Below are 22363 nucleotides of genomic sequence, written 5' to 3' on the forward strand. Positions count from 1 at the left end.
AGAAATTTAAGCCAAGGTGCTCCCTCATCTGATTTTTGCAGTTACCAGCCTGTTTTCATGACGCTCCCCTATCTACTATTTTAATAGCAGATGTTTAAATGGGTTTATGCTTCCATTAAGATATGAGTCAAGGAATGTCATTGAATTCATATGGTGCTGGCACATTATTATCACAAACATCAATCACTAAATTTTAATGTTAACAGTTTCCAAAGTGAGCCAATCACATTCACACTTCAACAACTCAGAATAGGTTTTTTTTAAGTCAAATCAAAATCTGATTTTTAATCAGGTGGATTGATATGATCACTCTCTCAATGCACAATTATTGGATTGTTCTGAAGGTTTATTTTGTTACCAAAGCTTTTCAGCTATATTCAATTTTTTTCAAATCTCTATGGAAATATGTTTTCTTAATTCATTCTTAGGGTGTGATCATCATTGACAAAGCCAATGTTTAAATTCCTAATGGTACAACTGAGTGGCTGGCTAGGCCTCTTCAGAGGACAGTTAAGAGTTGACCATATTGCTGTGGCATTGCAGTCACATGTAGGCCAGACCTGGTGAGCATGACAGATTTCTTCCCCTTAAAGGACATTAGTGAACAAGTTGGGCTTTGCAACAATCTAACAGCTTTTAATGGTCACATTTTACTGATACTAGATTTTTGGGGTTTTTTTTGTGTCCGAATTAAAATTGAAATTTGAAACCTTTGATCCTTAACCTCCCACTTGATCCAAACTGTTTTGAGAAAATTACAATTACCCCCCTCAAACTCACATTCTCCAGATAACTAGTTCAATAATATAACCACAATACTATTTGATCTAACTTTAGAATTATTCATTTCACCTTACTTGTCAATGCGTTTATTTGCTTCAAACACACACCAATTGTAGCTAATTACAAAGAACAATTACCAAGAACAAGAACAATTGTATTTGCACCATCATATATCTCAGCGTTTGGTGATTGACACTATAGCTTCATCGAGGGGCCATGCTGAGCTAAGCGACTTCAATTTGTTATTGAGGACACAATTTATTAAAATAAAAGCAAAAAACTGCGGATGCTGGAAATCCAAAACATAAACAAAAATACCTGGAAAAACTCAGCAGGTCTGACAACATCTGCGGAGAGGAACACAGTTAACATTTCGAGTCCGAATGACTCTTCACCAGAACTAAGGAAAAATAAAAAAGAGGTGAAATATAAACTGGTTTAAGGGGGGGTGGGACAGGTAGAGCTGGATAGAGGGCCAGTGATAGGTGGAGATGACCAAAATATGTCATAGACAAAGGGACAAAGAGGTGTTGAAGGTGGTGATATTATCTGAGGAATGTGCTAATTAAGGGTAGAAAGCAGGACAAGCAAGGTACAGATAGCCCTAGTGGGGGTGGGGTGGGGGGAAGGAATCGAAATAGGCTAAAAGGTGGAGATAAAACAATGGATGGAAATACATTTAAAAATAATGGAAATAGGTGGGCAAAGAAAAATCTATATAAATTATTGGAAAAAAGACAACTCGCCCATTCATGGTATTAATCTGGTACACCTTCTCCGAACTGCTTCTAATGCATTTACATCTTTCTTTTAATAAGGAGACCAGTACTATACATAATACTCCAGATGTGGTCTCACCAATGTCCTGTACAACTGAAATATAACCTCCCTACCTTTGTAATCAATTCCCCTCACAATAAATTATAACATTCTATTAGCTTTCCTCATTACCTGCTGTACGTGCAAACTAACCTTTTGTGATTCATGCACAAGGACACCAGATCCCTCTGAATCTCAGAGCTCTGCAATCTCTTACCATTTAGGTAATAAGCTTCTTCTTTATTCTTCCTGCCATGATTAACGATTTCACATTTTCCCACATTATACTCCATTTGGCAGATATTACCTCACTTAACCTATCCATGTCACTTTGTAGCCTCCTTATGTCGTCTTCACAATTTACTTTCCTACCTATCTTTGTGTTGTCAGCAAATTTAGCAACGAAACCTTCGGTCCCTTCATCCAAGTCATTTATATAAATTGTAAAAAGTTGAGGCCCCAGCACTGATCCCTGTGACACACCATTCATCACATCCTGCCAACCAGACAAAGACTAGTTTATGCCAACTCTCTGCTTCCTGTCAGCCAGCCAATCTTCTATCCATGTTACCCTCTACACCATGAGCTTTTATTTTCTGCAGTAACATTTGATGTGGCCCCTCAGTGTGGGCTGACCTTGGCAGTTATTAAGCACAGCAGAATTTCAGTGCAGGGAGGGTGAAAGCGAATAAATCACAGGAGCAACAAGCTGGAGTCTGGGAAAACTTGGTGAGCATATTGGAAGCAGATAAAGTTAGTGTTGTCTCCCAGGTGCAACTTATTGTGTGTAGTATAAGGGCACTGAGAGGTCTTGAGAAGTGAGCACTGCAAGTGTCAATGGGTCTTATGCACTTCAGTTTTGAGACGTCCAGTGAGAGATTTGCAGGGGTGCAACACCCACGGGGGCACCAGGATCAGGAGGCTGCATAGATGAGAAGGGTGCAGAGAGGCATGTGCACTGAAGGTAGTAGCCACCAGAGAGGGTTTACCGACAGACGCTTTGCTTGCTGCAGATGTCAGGGCATCAGTGTTGCCAAAGACTGCACCTGTCCAGGGAGCTGATCACACAGTTTGTGCTATGATGGAGGAGGATCTGAGCCTAATGGGATGTGGTGGGCACCCATTTCCTGTAGTGGTGAAGGTCACAGTGGCTCTGAATGCTTCAGGATCATTCCAGGGATCCTTTGGAGACATTTGTGGGATTTCCCAGTATGTGGTCCATCACTGCATCAGGCTGATTACAAATGTCATGTTCAAGAGGACCGGCCAATTCAAGCAGCTACGCACAGGCCTGGGCAGGTCAGACAGAGAGGACAGTGGGATTTGGGGCCATTAGCGAATTAGCTCAGGTACAGGGTATAATAAACCACTTGCATGTGGCCATCAAGGCTTGCAGCAGCTTTTAGCACAGGAAGGGTTTCCGCTCGTTCAATGTACAACTGTTTTGCTACCATCACAAATGGATCCCTCAGGCCTTTGCAAGGTTTTCATAAATCTACCATAACTCCTACATTCTACACAACCATCTTTTCACATTTCATATGCAGCTTTTGTGTCATTCGAGGATATAAGCTTAATGTTATGATCTCCATTCAGCTTTCACTAGCACATAGGATCATTGATTCTCTACCGGCACCGTAACTACATCGGTGGGACCATCCCACAACTACTTACCTCCTCGCCAACCTCCAGTCATGTCCTCTTGAGCAGCTTTGCTGGCCTCCTCCTACCATCATGTGGGAAGAGGAGTTCCCTCCCTGCCTTTGCTGCCTGGAGAATCACCTCCAGGAAGGTGTCGCTGAGCCTGGGCCCTTAGTGTCCTCTAGATATTGCCATTTCACAGCCACCACACTTGTCAGGTCTCCCTTTCATTCGCTTGCTGGTTCCACCTCACCACAGAATGCTACCTCTCCTTTAACTATGGTGCCTACTTGTTAGATGATGGTACCAGCCCTGTCCAGCTCCATGTTATTGGCCACCTTCCAGGCCTGTTGGCCATTAATTGGTGGCCCTGATTAAAATTGCTTTCCTCTTCTGGTGCCCGTCTGTACGGCCACGCCGCCGCTTTGCGTCCAGTATTGGCACTTCCTCACAGACGGCAACATTTTGCCCAGATCTCAGCATTGATAACTTTTTACGAGAGGTGGTGGCATAATGGTATTTGTCACTAGACTAGTATTCCAGAGACCTGTGATAATGCTCCAGGGATCTGGGTTCAAATCCCACCATGGCAGATGGTGAATTTTGTGAGAGTTGGTAACTTCTTTATTATTTACTAACAGCCCCTCTCTTTATTGGTAGGGCATTGGAAAGGACAGTAAGGATGATTCAGCTGTAAGGAGCAGGAGTCTTTGAGAGTCAAACATTCAGAATCGGATGCAATAATTTGGTCAGGTAAATACAGTGCACCCTCTGCTCTTTCAATGAATAATTGGGATACTCTAGATCCCTGCTACTGCAGAACTGGTGCAGTCACTCCCTCACCTTTTATCATCAGTTTGCAAGTCAAGCCACCAACAGCTTTCAGCCTGTGACATCAAAATGTTAGGAGCCCTGCTTTTCATTATCTATATTAAACAGCCCATGACCAAATGCAGCAAGACCTGGATAATATCCAGACTTAGGCTGACAAATGGCAAGCAACATTCAAGCCACACAAGAGCCAGGCAATGATCATTTCCAACAAGAAAGAATCTAACCATTGTCCCTTGACATTCAATGGCATTACCATCAATGATTCCTCCACTATCAACATCCTGGGGGGGTTACCATGGACCAGAAACTGAACTGGACTAACCATATAAATACTGTGGTTACAAGAGCAGGTCAGAGGCTGGGAATCCTGCAGTGAGTAACTCACCTCCTGACTCCCCAAAGCTTGTCCACCATCTACGAGGCACAAGTCAGGAGCGTGATGGAATACTTTCCACTTGCCTGGATGAGTGCAGCTCCAACAACACTCAAGAAGCTCGACACCGTCCAGGACAAAGTAGCCCCCTTGATTGGCACCCCATCCACAAACATTCACTCCTTCCACCACTGACGCACAGTGGCACCAATGTGCACCATCTACAAGATGCAGTGCCGGAACTCACCAAGGCTCCTTAGACAGCACCTTCCAAACCCACGCCCACTACCTTCTAGGGCAGCAGATACATGGGAATACCACGTGTAAGTTCCCCTCCAAGCCACTCACCATCCTGACTTGGAAATATGCTACTGTTCCTTCACTGTCGCTGGGTCAAAATCCTGGAGCTCCCTCCCTAACAGCACTGTGGGTGTACCTACACCACATGCACTGCAGCAGCTCAAGAAGGCAGCTCACCACCACTTTCTCAAGGGCAATTAAGGATGGGCAATAAATGCTGGCCTACCCTGTGACCCCACATCCCATTAATGAATAAAAAAAATAATGACCTATACTTGGCAGTACAGGATATAAAACAATGGTTCATCCTCAGCTGGAGTTCCAGTCCTGGGCACCACACTTTACAAAAGATGTGAAGACATTAGACAGGGCGCAGAAAAGAATACGAGAATGGCTCCAGGGATGAGGAACTTTAGTTATGTGAATAGGTTGGAGAAGCTGGAGCTGTTTTCCTTGGAGAAGAGAAGGGTGAGAGGAAATTTGCTAGAGGTATTCAAATTCATGAAGGGTTTGGGTGGAGTAGATAGGGAGAAACTGTTCCCATTGGTGGAAGGATAAAGATCAGAGGGCACAGGTTTAAGGTGATTGGCCAAAGAAGCAATGGCCACATGAGGTAAAGCTTTTTCATGCAGTGGGTGGTTAGAATCTGGAATGCAATGCCTGAGAGTGTGGTGGAAATGGATTCAATCACAACTTACAAAAGAGGATTGGATCATTATCTGAAAAGAGAAAAGATTGCAGGGTAACAGGGAAAAGGCCGGGGAGTGGGGCTAGGTGATTTGCTCTTCATTCTAGAGCCTTAAAAGAGGTGGCTAATGAGGCATTTGATGCGTTGGTGTTAATTTTCTAATATTCGCTTAATTCTGAAATGCTTCTATCAGACTGGAAAGTAGCAAATATAACCCCACCATTCAAGAAGGGAGGGAGGCAGAAAACAGTAAATTATAGGCCAGTGAGCTTGACGTCTGTCGTGGGGAAGGTGTTCGAATCAATCACTAAGGAGGTTATAGCTGGGCACTTAGAAAAACTCAAGGTAATCAGGGAGAGTCAGCATGGTTTTGTGAAAGGGAAATCATGTTTAACCAATTTATTAGCATTCTTTGAACTAGTAACATACGCTGTGGATAAAGAGGAACCTGCAGCCACACTGTACTTGGATTCCCAGAAGGCATTTGATAAGGTGCCATATCAAAGGTTATTTCAGAAAATAAAAGCTCATGGTGTAGCGGGTAACATGTTATCATACAAAGCAGATTGGCTGGTTGGCAGCGAACAGAGAGTTTGCGTAATGGGTCTTCTTCTGATCGGCGGAATATGACAGTGAGGTCCCTCAGGGGTCTGTGCTGCGGCCTCAACTTTTTACAATTTATATCAATGGGCAGAATTTTCCATGCCCGTTGCCATCAGGGTGAACAGGCAATATGGCGAGCAGGCCAAAAATCAGCTTCACGATGTCGTTCGCTCCGCCTGTCAATGGGAGGCCGCATTTCCCGCTGTCGGACATCGGGAACCTCATTGTAATACATCTGCATATCATAATAAGCGCTGCTCGCAGGAATCATCGCCCCAGCCTGGGTCATCCGGGCTCATGGCGCGATTGCCAATGTGTTTTACAACTGTACATAAGTGACGTGCGCCTGATGAGCTGCACTTCACTCAGGATTTTGAAGTTTGTTTGCCCAGCTTGCTTCGGGCAGCACTCTCCGTCATCAGCGCCAGGCTTCACAGACAGCACCACATCACTTTTACAGGGCTTACAGGGAGCTCTTTACCTACCAGACCAGCCGTAAGGCGGGAGCAGCTACTCAATGGCTGCAGAGCTAGGGCTTGCTTGGGGGAGGAGGGGAAATGGTCTCTGGCAAGGGAAGAGGCTGCAGGGCAAGGGCTGTACTGGAGAAGTGGGGTATCCCAGGTGTGTGTGGGGGCACAAGTTGATCATTGCAAGTGGCCTCAAGAAGGTGAGGGCTGAGGAGGCAGTCTCCAGAGGAGATGAGGCCAGATGGAGATGTGAGGATGTGTGTGAGAGAGTGAGTGGTGATGACCTTTGAGCTGGCAGTGAGTGAGATGCCAGTGAATGTGTGATGGGCTTGTGAGTGTGTGAGTTTAGAGTGATGAGATGGCTGCCTGGATGAGATCATTCATCCTCTACCTGTATTGGATGGCCAACCTCGTCTGTGCAGCATTGGCACTGACCACCACTGCCAGCTCCTACCAAGCCAGAGTGGTAATGTAGCTGCCCCTCCTGCTGCCAGAGTGGGGGTGGAGGATATCAAGGCAGCCATCCACAGTGCCCAAAAGGTGCTCGGGGGACACATCACTGAACTGGGGGGCTGGAGTCTTCTTGATTTTCAGGGTCCTGGGCTGCAAGTGCTGAGAAGTGTGCGCGCGGCTGCACTTTAATTGTGGCGCCCAGCGTGATGAAACAGAGAGGTGAATGTGTGGCGGGCAAAAGAGAACCACCCACCATCAAAATGGCGTGTTTCCCGGGAATGCCTGATTAATGAGCGGGATTGGGACAATGCAGTGTGAAAAGCTGCCATTGCAGCCGGCAGGTAAAATGTCCTTTTCCCTGCCCGTCATCGCACTTAGTGCAAAGGTGGGATGATTCTGCCCAATGACTTAGACAAGGGGATCGAAGGCAAGGTAGCTAAATTTGCAGATGACACAAAGATAGGTAGGAAAGTATCATATGAAGAGGACATGAGGAGGTTGCAGATGGATATAGATAGGTTGAGTGAGGGGGCAAAGATCTGGCCGATGTTTAATGTGGGAAAATGTGAAGTTGTTCACATTGGCAGGAAGAATAAAAAAGCAGAACGGCTGCATAATTCTGAGGTGCAGAGGGATCTGGGTGTTCTAGTGCATGAGTCCCAATGTTAGTATGCAGGTACAGCAAGTAATTAGAAGGCTAATGGAATGTTATTGTTCATTACAAGAGAAATTTAACATAAAAGTAAGGATGTTAAGCTTCAGTTATACAGGGCATTGGTGAGACCACATCTCGAATACTGTGTGCAGTTTTGGACTCCTTATTTAAGGAAGGATGTAAATGCATTGGAGGTGGTTCAGAGGAGGTTTACTAGATTGATACCTGGAATGAGCGGGTTGTCTTATGAGGAAAGGTTAGACAGACTGGGCTTGTTTCCACTGGAGATTAGAAGAGTGAGGGGTGACTAGATTGAAGTGTATAAGATCTTGAATGGTCTCGACAAGCTGCATGTGGATAGGATGTTTCCTCTTGTGAGGCCAGAACTGAGGGCCACTGTTTTAAAATTAGGGGTCGCCCTTATAAGACAGAGATGAGGAGAAACTTTTTCTCTCAGAGGGTTATGTGACCCTGGAACTCTCCGCCTCTGAAGGCGGTGGAGGAGGGGTCATTGAATATTTTTAAGGTGGAGATAGTTAATTTGTGTTAGGAAAGGGAATCAAAGGTTATCAGGGGTAGACGGGAAAGTGGAATTCAAAACACAAACAGATCAGCCATTTGTCTAACAAATTTGATTGAATTTTTCGAGGAGGTGAGTAGTTGTGTAGATGAGGGTAGTGCAGTTGATGTAGTCTACATGGACTTCAGTGAGGCTTTTGACAAGGTCCCGCATGGGAGACTGGTAAAGAAGGTAAGAGCCCATGGGATCCAGGGTAAATTGGATCCAAAATTGGCTTGGTGGCAGGAGGCAGAGAGTGATGGTCGAAGGCTTTTTTGCGATTGGAAGCCTGTGACGAGTGGTGTACCACAGGGATCGGTGCTGGGACCCTTGCTGTTTGTAGTGTACACTAATGATTTAGATGTGAATGTAGGAGGTATGATCAGTAAGTTCACAGATGACATGAAAATTGTTGGTTTCGTGAATAGTGAGGAGGAAAGCCTTAGATTACAGAGCAGAGAGGGCTGAGGGGGCCTGATAGAGGTGTACAAAATTATGAGGGGCATAGATACAGTAGATAGGAAGAAACTTTTCCCTTTAGTGGAGGTGTCAATAACCAGGGGGCACAGGCTTAAGGTAAGGGGCAGGAGGTTTAGAGAAGATTTGAGGAAAAGTTTTTTCACCCAGAGGGTGGTGGGAATCTGGGGCACACTGCCTGAGGGGATGGTAGAGGCAGGAACCCTCAGAACATTTAAGAAGTACTTAGATGAGCACTTGAAACGCCATAGTATACAGGGCTACGGGCCAAGTGCTGTAAAATGGAATTAGAATAGATAGGTGCTTGATGGCTGGCATGGACAAGATGGGCTGAAGGGCCTGTTTCTGTGCTGTATAACTCTATGACTATCTTATTGAATGGCAGAGCAGGCTCAAGGGGCTGAATGGCCTACTTCTGCTCCTATTTCATATGTTTGTATGTTCTTGCAGAGAGCTGGCAAGGACACAATGGGCCGAATGGCCTCCTTCCAGGTACCTTAGCTCAATCTGGCATTGCATTCCACAGGTACCAGCAGCATTTATGTACCTCCCTTGTTGTGTGACCCTAGGCAATGACTGTCAGCAAGTAATTCAACTATGGTAAGTGTCATGTACCGCCAGTCTAACATCCACATTCACACGCTTTGCAACAGAGGTTACAGGGCAGTAGTCATGAGCACGAACCCTGGCTGATATCTTCCTCTCTGTAACACAGGGATCAGAAAGCCAACTGCCGTGCTCTCAACTGCTCTCCGAGCTTGCAAGGTACAAAATTGGGACCTTGTGTTCTCCAGCTTTAGCACTTTACCACATACGTCAGTTACCTGACATTTACACTAAGCTCTTAGAGGAATTTATCAGGCTGAGCAAATCATAACACTAGCCGGCCCTTTACTAATGCTGATCACACATCTGACCATTCTTTTCATTTACCATAAGCTGTCTATTGTTTATTGGGCTTGAAAGTTTGACTGAATAGTGTTAATGAATAGCACACACATACCACTTGCTAATCCAAGGACAGACAGTGCATGCTACACTTGTGCTTTATACAGTCATCACTGAATTATACAATTATTGACTCTGGGACAGACTGTTCCAATTTACAGCGTTGCCATGGTGCTGTTTTCACGCCAGTTTTACAAGAAAAGTGGCACAAATGAACCCAAATCTTTCATGTCTGAAGTCCATTCTAAGGCATGTCACCGTAACTCTTTTTAACCTAAATTGAAAGCAAATTACAGCCTCTGCCTCACTGCCATCCAGCTGAAGATGAAAACTTGGGTTGCAATTCAGTGCGACATATTTAAGTGACATTGATAATGCGGTGTTTACCAAGAAAGCCACCAAGCAGCCTGGCAGCAGCTGGTAATTGCCTCATGAAACATTCTCTGGGCAGCTTTGCTGTCAGCAACATCGCATCGCCATCTGCAATATCAAATAAACCATTGGAAACTGGGGCCAGGATGTGAGGACATCAAGCCCTCCATTCCCCAGAGAATTTCATTCATTTTGTCTCAAATTTCCACCCCTCCCTTACCTTTAAGTGACCCACCTCCGACTCTCCCCTCACCATTCCTGGGTTTTTCTATCTTTATGTCTGGCAATAAGCTGTCCACCGACACCTATTACAAGTGCAGTCACTTTGAAGAATTGCTTTCCCTTCTCCCAGCCGCACCTGTCACCTTTCAAACATCATCTTTCATATTGTTTTCCTCTTTCCTCTACTAAGGATTCCCCTTCACCAGTGGCCCCTTGGCTGAGTATACCTATTCCCCATGTCCCTGCTCTCATTTCTTCACCCTCTCGCAGAGGTGTGGTTGGGTTTTTCTTTGTCCTCCCCTTCCATCCTACCAGGCTCTGCATTTGACAGATCACATTCTGCCAACTAGAGCACTTCCCAGACAATCCCACTACCAAACACATCTCTGCCTCAGATTTCAGCTTTCCACTTGGACTGATCTCTTCCATCACCACGCTGCTCCCCCCAGCCAAGCTCCTGCTCTCCGGATACCTACCCAGAAGTACAGAAGATGCACACCAATCAATGCACCATTACCCATGCCGCTGTCCAGGGCTCCAAATGCTTCTTCTGGGTAAAACAGCAATTCCTTGAGAAGCAATCCTTCCTTCAACTTATTAATAAACTTGTTCAGACAGACCAAACACAGACTAGGTAATAGGCTTGGTAGACACCTTCATATGTTTGCAAGTGCAACCCTAGGCTCCCTGTCACTTGTTGCTTCAACTCTCTGTCCTGCCCCTGTACTGACTTATTTGTTTTTGGCCTTCTACAGGATCAGCACCTCATCCATCTACTCAGCACATTGTATCTCTCTGGCCTTAATATTGACATTATCAACTTCAGGCCTCTAATAGGGCTTCTATTTTCTCTCCAGCAACATATGCTGGTAATGTTGGATGGCTGTAGCAGCATTTCCAGGTGTGGGTGGATGATCCCTGAACCTCAATTAAAACACTGCACTCATGGTATTGATCGAATTTTCTTCTCCTGCCAGATTCCTACAGCCAACAGAGCCTGTTCCACTTTGCCATTCTTCCCATTCCATTTATCTGTCTGTGTTCAACTCATTCACTTATTCAAAGTCTCATATATGCCTTTTATTTCTTTGATTTCTCTCATTATACTTCCCTTTGTATCTTGTGCATATCACTGATCTTTAAGCATTTCTGGTCATAACTTAACAGTTGAAAGCTGGAGTATTGTGTCCAATTTTGGGCACCACAATTTAGAAAGAATATGAATGCTTTGAAGACAGTATAGAAGAGATTTACTAGACCGGTTTCAGGGGTGAGAGATTACAGCTACACGGATAGATCAGGGAAACCGAGCCTGTTCTCCCGAGGGCAGGGAAGACTATGAGAGGATTTGGTAGACGTGTTTAAAGTCATGAAAGGTTTTGATAGAGTAAATAAAGAGAAACTGTTTCCCATGGCTCAAGGGTCAGTAACTAGAGGGCACAGATTGAAGGCAATGAACAAAAGAACTAGAGGTGACATGAGGAAAAATGCTTTTATGCAATGAGCTATTAACACAAGAAGAAAAACCTGGTAAATCTTGGAAATGAAAGCTATCAGTAAAACTTGTCCAAACTGGTCTTGTATACCTTAACTCGAAACTCCAGTATTACAGACTTTTACTGGAATGTGAACATTTTGAACTAGTTTTTCCGAATGTACTCCTGATCGGGTGGCAAATACAGATTCAATAGCAACCAAAAGCAATTTGGAGAAATACTTGAAGGTGAAAAATTGTAGGGATAGGGAGAAAGACAGGGAGAGTCAAAGTAACCGGATTGAAAAACTGGCTCAGACTCAATGCACCAGATGGACTTCTTCAGGGCTGTACTTTTAGATGGTTCTATATTGTTCCTCTATGTTGCCCATTGTGTGTGTGTTTTTCTTGTATTCTCATTCCCCTTCTTAGACACAGCTTGCCTATAATATCCTTCAGTTCCGAGGAGGGATTTATCTCTGAAATATCAGCCGACTTAATTGTGTTTTCCTGACAGGTGCTGCCTGAGCTGCTGAGTGTTTCCAGAGTTTTTTTTCGTATTTGCTCATCCCTTAATCTCCTAGTGATGGTAGGTCTATGGGTTTCCCAGAGTGGGATGGAGCAATGGAGTATGGAGAGATTCCCATTCAGTCCCTGTGCTAATCTCAATCATGGCAGTCGCATGTTTGTTACAATCAGCCTCCACAGCCCTGAGTTAGTGAGGGACAAGGATCACACACACACACACACACACACTCCACACACACACACACACACACACACACACACTCATACATCAGCTCAGTTGTAGCACTCTTGGCTCTGAATCAGAAGGTTGTCTAGCACTTTAGGGTGTCTGACACTACTACAGGTGCTACCTTTCAGATGAGAGATTAAACTGAGGCCCTGCCTGGCCCCTCAGGTAGGTGTAAGAGATTCCATGGCATTATCTGATGAACAGATGGGGAGTTCTGCCAGTGTCTTGGCCAATATTTATTCCTCAACCAACATCACTAAAAATCAGATTATCTGATCATTTATTTCAATGCAGAGTAGCAAGGTCTTTGTGTGCACAAATTGGCTGCAATGTTTCTCTACGTTACAACTGTGATTCAACATTAGCTGTTTAGTGCTTTGCGAAGTCCATGAAAGATGTAAGATATAAATACAATATCATAGATATGTATGAAGCACCTTTATTTAGCTTCGAAAAACCCGGCTGCATTTTGTCCCCGTATGACACACAACACTGACAACTGAAACCTTTCTTAGCTTCCAATTTGCTAGGTAATTCACAGCAAAGTAAAGGTTGTTATCAGCATTAAGCAACTCCCTCAGACTGTTGAATTATTTACAGAATAAGAGATTAACTAAGCTTCGTACAATAGGTAAACCTAACACTGAACAGCTTTGGTCTTGATACACTTGCCTGTTCTGCAGCTCCATCTGACAAATGTCCCTGTGACCCTTTAGCTGATGTGAAGCATCACATTGAAGGGCTGGAACTGTATTTCTGCATTACTCTCAAGGTAACAGGATCCAGATTGTCCACTTCCTTCACAGCATGTATGAAGGCTGTTCTTTTCTCTCTCTATTTTTAAATGTCACACCTACTGTTTGTGAATCTTTACCTGGTATAACACCAGCACGTATCTCTCTCTTCAGGTACCATGCTCTGAAAGGGCACTTCAACAAAGCACTTCTGTGATTGGTTCATGGTTATGTTTGGCAAGGTACCACAGTGGTGTGCTGTTTCCTTCTGTAGATGGCTAACCAGGAGACTCTCTCTTGCTCTTACCGCCTGCCATAGGCATATCAGAAGGATTTACAGGTCGATAATCAACCTGTTTGGCCATGTTATGAACGGTCCTTCCTTGAGCAACCTGTCCTTGAAACTAAAGCTCCTGGCTACCTGGCACTGCGCCACAAGACCTCCCACACCCCTCCCCAACAGGTTTACTCTATACGAACTGCCAACCGAATGTCTGCCAAGGTCCTATTACAACATTAGCTAAAAATGAATTTTATTTAGAACTACTACATCCAGATCTCCCGTGAGTTGACGAAAAAGCAGCACCTCAAAGAACTGAAATGTTATATTGAAATTCTGCTTTGCAATATTACAATGAACATGTTACCATGCTCGTACAGAATCCTTTTGTCCATTATTGTAACGCATGTAAAATAATAAGATGAATGCCTCCTTTAAAATAGTAGATCCAGGAAGTTCAAGTGTAACACATGTAACTTCAATGTAAAAATTAAGGCCTTGAAATACATGCTCAGTTCTGTTATCCTTCATCATATGTGAGGAAATACATTGACAAATCAATTACCTGAGCATTCATTGCTGAGATAGGAATTCCAGTTCAAGCAGGTTGAAGCTTCTATTGCTGAATAACTTAATTTGTGCATCTATCATAATAAAATGGAACAGCTCCACTGTAAACATCCAAAGTGATTTGAACACTTGGTATGAGTAAACCAGCTATTATATTCCCCTTTTCCTCCTTTTACTGACATTGGATTGAACAATTAATTACAAAGAAAAAATAGTCAACAGTGCTTAACCTACGCAGCATTGTTATAAACCACTGTGCAAATCCTCAACCCAGTAAACAGGAAAAGAAGATATGTACAGCGCCGTCCTTGGATGTACCCAGTATGCTTCAGTGTACATCTCCCAGCTCAGAAAATTGATTCAGCTTCAGTGTTAATCTTACACACTGCAATAGAATCTCCTATGTGAACCCTTGTACCCTTGTCTGAACCACAAGGCCAACACGTTCATCATCTCTGGCGTTGCCCAGTTGAACTGATCTGTGATGAGTCGGCTGGATTCAGAGGAGGGTTTCAATGAAAGCAATTCTTCCACATAGTTATGTCAATTTATGGCCTATGGTGAGTTGATTGTCAGATCCCCCTGGAAATTTCAACCATTCCACCTTAATCCATTGCCTTTATGAATTTCAATTCAAGATTCCTTAAGGGAATGATTACTGGGAATTTTGGAACTCTAATCTTCTTTGTTTCAAACAGGAGAGTTTTGTGATGGAATTATTTATTCATAGTTTCTTTTCCCTTTGTGAGCTTTTAGGGTTCCAGAGCAGTCAGTAACCCAACAATCCCTGAATAATAATGTAACACTTTCAAAAACAATGACCTAAATCTTACAGTCTATCCATGGAAATGAGATTAATAGGCAAAGTTTTATTATAGCGTTTGTATTCATGTAACATATTTCACTTCGAGACACTTAACACAATGAATGATATTTCATTCCGATTGTGCTGGAAAACCTTTAATCTCAGCCCCTTGTGTCAAGTACAGGAGAAAAGCAAGATTACTTCAGGAACATTTGTCCAACATCACATTATCTCTACCACTTTACAAGTGCTGACGTATTGCCTTCCCTTCTCTCAGCTTATACGGGCAAAAACAACGCATTGGTCTTTTGTGCCTCTATGTAGGACAAAGAAACCTCCTTTGTCTGGACAAATATAAAACCAATGCATTGGTTTTGATGTTAAACCTTATTTTAACAACTGAAAATGTGCTTCAGTCCATTTACATTCAATTACATTGACTACCCACGTTGCTAATGTTGTGATGTCACGAGAATTGATTTCAAATAACATCAGGTGTGCAATCTTGGCATGTGATGCATGTAGTAATAATAACCTTTGCATGTGCACTGCAGAATATCCTGTCAAAACATCTCAAAATGCTTTGCACTATATTGGGCCCGATTTCACCTTTGTGTAAGTTTATGGGCCTTTCGGTGAGTTAAAATCAGGCTATTGAGTTACCTTTGGAGGGCAGCCATTATTAAAGAGAAAAAAATTTGCATTTATATAGTGCTTTTCACAAGCTCAGGACACCGCACAATGCTCCAAGGCCTATGAAGTACTTACTGAAGTGTTGCATTGTTATTATGTAGGAAATGCAGCAGCCAATCTGTGCACAGCAAGCTCCCACAGACAGCAATATGACAATGGCCAGGTAATCTGTTTTATCGAGAGAGAAACATTGGCCAGGACACCAGGGACGACTCCCCTTCTCATCTTCAAAATACTGCGATGGGATTTGTTATGTCCACCTGAGAGGATAGATCGGGCCTTGGTTTAATGGCACCTGTGATTATGCAAAACTGTCTCAGTACCTGCACTGGAGTGTCAGCTAGATTTTTTTTGTTATGTGGGAAAATGCAACAGTCATGTTGCATCAGCAACGTCCCTCAAAAAGCAATGAAATGAATGGACAAGAAACCTGTTTTGTGATGATACTGCCATAGCTCACACAGAGTTTCCATCCTGTCTCCATAGCACCTCCTAAGAGACTCTACGTAGATGCTTCAGAGTGAATCTTCAGATTTAAAAAAAGGTGCAAGCCCTTCTTCACTAACAATTAGATTTGTAGCCTTAAAAGGAAATGGCAGCAGTATAATACATTGTGTATTACTTGGATTCCAATATAAAACAATCCATGATCCAAATTACTAGGGGAGATCCAATGGTGGTAACATACTAAAACCATGCAGAGTGTATGGGGCGCATCTGGGAGGGGTAGTAACTCTCTAAAAGGAGGACTTGTTGTACTTTCCAGTTTTACCAGGTAATATGAGCAGAACATGTTGCCAGATGCCTGATGAGTGCTTGGCCAAAAAGAAGTTATTCTATGACAGGCTACTTGAAGGGAAACATTCACATGGAATCCAGAAAAGAAAGCCTTGAGGACACCCTGCAGGCCTCACTGAAGAGTTTCAACATCACCATTGAGACATGGGAACAGCTGGCACAGGATCATTCTATGTAGCACAGTCTCATCAGCAAAGGAGCCACGTCCTATGAACAGATATTAGTCACACTGGTGAACAGTAAACCTGAGCTTTGTTAAGTCCAGATCCATAAGCACCTCTTCCATGCCAACAGTACATGTGTCCAACATGCAACAGTTATTTTTGTGCTCAGATTGGTTAGCTATCTTCAAACACATCGCACGTGAAACTTAACTCAAGGAATTCTAATTGATATCATGGTTATCTAATTCTACTATGAAGGACAAACACACACAAACACACACACACTAACACAAACCCACACATATACTAACATAAACACACACACTAACAAACTTAAACACACTAACACAAACACAAGCACTAACATAAATGTACACACACTAAAACAAACACACATACACTAACACAAACTTAAACACACACACACACAAGCAAACACAGACACATTGACACAAACACACACATACAAACAGACGCCCACACATTAACACAAACACAAGCACATAAACACACACACAAACACACACACTATCACAAATACACACACACTAAAACAAACACACATACACTAACACAAACACATTAACACAAACACACACACACAAACACACAAACACATGCACTAACACAAACACTAACACAAACAAAACATCCACACACAAACAAACACACACTAACATAAGCACACAAACACATTAACACAAACACACACTAACACAAACACTAACACAAATCCATACACACACACACACTAACACCAACACACACACACTAACACCAACACACACACACTAACACACACACTAACACCAACACACACACACTAACACCAACACACACACACTAACACCAACACACACACACTAACACACACACTAACACCAACACACACACACTAACACCAACACACACACTAACACCAACACACACACACTAACACACACTAACACCAACACACACACTAACACCAACACACACACACTAACACCAACACACACACACTAACACACACACTAACACCAACACACACACACTAACACCAACACACACACTAACACACACACTAACACCAACACACACTAACACCAACACACACACACTAACACACACACTAACACCAACACACACACACTAACACCAACACACACACACTAACACCAACACACACACACTAACACACACAATAACACCAACACACACACACTAACACAAACACACACACACTAACACCAACACGCATACACTAACACCAACACACACACACTAACACCAACACACACACACTAACACACACACTAACACCAACACACACACACTAACACCAACACGCACACACACTAACACCAACACACACACACTAACACACACACTAACACAAACACACACACACTAACACCAACACACACACACTAACACCAACACACACACACTAACACACACACTAACACAAACACACACACACTAACACAAACACACACACACCAACACCAACACACACACACTAACACCAACACACACTAACACCAACACACACACTAACACAAACACACACACACTAACACACACACTAACACAAACACACACACACTAACACAAACACACACACACCAACACACACACACTAACACCAATACACACACACTAACACCAACACACACACTAACACAAACACACACACACTAACACACACACTAACACCAACACACACACTAACACCAACACACACACACTAACACCAACACACACACACTAACACCAACACACACACACTAACACAAACACACACACTAACACCAACACACACACACTAACACAAACACACACACACTAACACAAACACACACACACCAACACCAACACACACACACTAACACCAACACACACACACTAACACCAACACACACACTAACACAAACACACACACACTAACACACACACTAACACAAACACACACACACTAACACAAACACACACACACCAACACACACACACTAACACCAACACACACACTAACACAAACACACACACACTAACACACACACTAACACAAACACACACACACCAACACACACACACTAACACCAACACACACACTAACACAAACACACACACACTAACACACACACTAACACCAACACACACACTAACACCAACACACACACACTAACACCAACACACACACACTAACACCAACACACACACACTAACACAAACACACACACTAACACCAACACACACACACTAACACAAACACACACACACTAACACCAACACACACACACTAACACCAACACACACACTAACACAAACACACACACACTAACACCAACACACACACACTAACACCAACACACACACACTAACACCAACACACACACTAACACAAACACACACACACTAACACCAACACACACACACTAACACCAACACACACACTAACACCAACACACACACACTAACACCAACACACACACTAACACCAACACACACACACTAACACCAACACACACACACTAACACCAACACACATACACTAACACCAACACACACACTAACACCAACACACACACACTAACACCAACACACACACACTAACACAAACACACACACACTAACACAAACACACACACTAACACCAGCACACACACACTAACACAAACACACACACACTAACACAAACACACACACACTAACACAAACACACACACTAACACCAACACACACACACTAACACCAACACACACACACTAACACCAACACACACACTAACACAAACACACACACACTAACACAAACACACACACTAACACCAACACACACACACTAACACCAACACACACACACTAACACCAACACACACACACTAACACAAACACACACACTAACACCAACACACACACTAACACCAACACACACACTAACACAAACACACACACTAACACCAACACACACGCACTAACACCAACATACACACACTAACACAAACACACACACTAACACAAACACACACACACTAACACCAACACACACACACTAACACCAACACACACACACTAACACAAACACACACACTAACACCAACACACACACTAACACCAACACACACTAACACAAACACACACACACTAACACAAACACACACACACTAACACAAACACACACACTAACACCAACACACACACACTAACACCAACACACACACACTAACACCAACACACACACTAACACAAACACACACACACTAACACAAACACACACACTAACACCAACACACACACACTAACACCAACACACACACACTAACACCAACACACACACACTAACACAAACACACACACTAACACCAACACACACACTAACACCAACACACACACTAACACCAACACACACACACTAACACCAACACACACACACTAACACAAACACACACACTAACACCAACACACACACTAACACCAACACACACACTAACACCAACACACACACTAACACAAACACACACACTAACACCAACACACACACACTAACACCAACATACACACACTAACACAAACACACACACTAACACAAACACACACACACTAACACCAACACACACACACTAACACAAACACACACACACTAACACAAACACACACACACTAACACCAACACACACACACTAACACCAACACACACACACTAACACCAACACACACACACTAACACAAACACACACACTAACACCAACACACACACTAACACCAACACACACACTAACACAAACACACACACTAACACCAACACACACACACTAACACCACACACACACACTAACACAAACACACACACACTAACACAAACACACACACACTAACACAAACACACACACACTAACACCAAACACACACACACTAACACCAACACACACACTAACACCAACACACACACTAACACCAACACACACACTAACACAAACACACACACTAACACAAACACACACACACTAACACCAACACACACACTAACACACACACTAACACCAACACACACACACTAACACCAACACACACACACTAACACAAACACACACACTAACACCAACACACACACACTAACACCAACACACACACTAACACCAACACACACACACTAACACCAACACACACACTAACACACACACTAACACAAACACACACACACTAACACCAACACACACACTAACACACACACTAACACCAACACACACACACTAACACCAACACACACACACTAACACAAACACACACACTAACACCAACACACACACACTAACACCAACACACACACACACTAACACAAACACACACACTAACACCAACACACACACACTAACACACACACTAACACCAACACACACACACTAACACCAACACACACACACTAACACCAACAGACACACACTAACACAAACACACACACTAACACCAACACACACACACTAACACCAACACACACACACTAACACCAACACACACACACTAACACAAACACACACACTAACACCAACACACACACACTAACACACACACTAACACCAACACACACACACTAACACCAACACACACACACTAACACAAACACACACACACTAACACAAACACACACACACTAACACCAACACACACACACTAACACAAACACACACACACTAACACCAACACACACACACTAACACCAACACACACACACTAACACACACACTAACACCAACACACACACACTAACACCAACACACACACACTAACACACACACTAACACCAACACACACACACTAACACCAACACACACACACTAACACAAACACACACACACTAACACAAACACACACACACTAACAGCAACACACACACACTAACACAAACACACACACACTAACACCAACACACACACACTAACACCAACACACACACACTAACACACACACTAACACCAACACACACACACTAACACCAACACACACACACTAACACAAACACACACACACTAACACAAACACACACACACTAACACCAACACACACACACTAACACAAACACACACACACTAACACCAACACACACACACTAACACCAACACACACACACTAACACAAACACACACACACTAACACAAACACACACACACTAACACAAACACACACACACTAACACCAACACACACACACTAACACAAACACACACACACTAACACAAACACACACACACTAACACAAACACACACACACTAACACAAACACACACACACTAACACCAACACACACACACTAACACCAACACACACACACTAACACAAACACACACACACTAACACAAACACACACACACTAACACCAACACACACACTAACACCAACACACACACACTAACACAAACACACACACACTAACACAAACACACACACACTAACAGCAACACACACACACTAACACAAACACACACACACTAACACCAACACACACACACTAACACCAACACACACACACTAACACACACACTAACACCAACACACACACACTAACACCAACACACACACACTAACACAAACACACACACACTAACACAAACACACACACACTAACACCAACACACACACACTAACACAAACACACACACACTAACACCAACACACACACACTAACACCAACACACACACACTAACACAAACACACACACACTAACACAAACACACACACACTAACACAAACACACACACACTAACACCAACACACACACACTAACACAAACACACACACACTAACACAAACACACACACACTAACACAAACACACACACACTAACACAAACACACACACACTAACACAAACACACACACACTAACACCAACACACACACACTAACACCAACACACACAC

The sequence above is a fragment of the Cetorhinus maximus genome, chromosome 20, assembly GCF_964194155.1.
Source record: "Cetorhinus maximus chromosome 20, sCetMax3.hap1.1, whole genome shotgun sequence".
In the NCBI taxonomy this organism is placed as follows: Eukaryota; Metazoa; Chordata; class Chondrichthyes; order Lamniformes; family Cetorhinidae; genus Cetorhinus; species Cetorhinus maximus.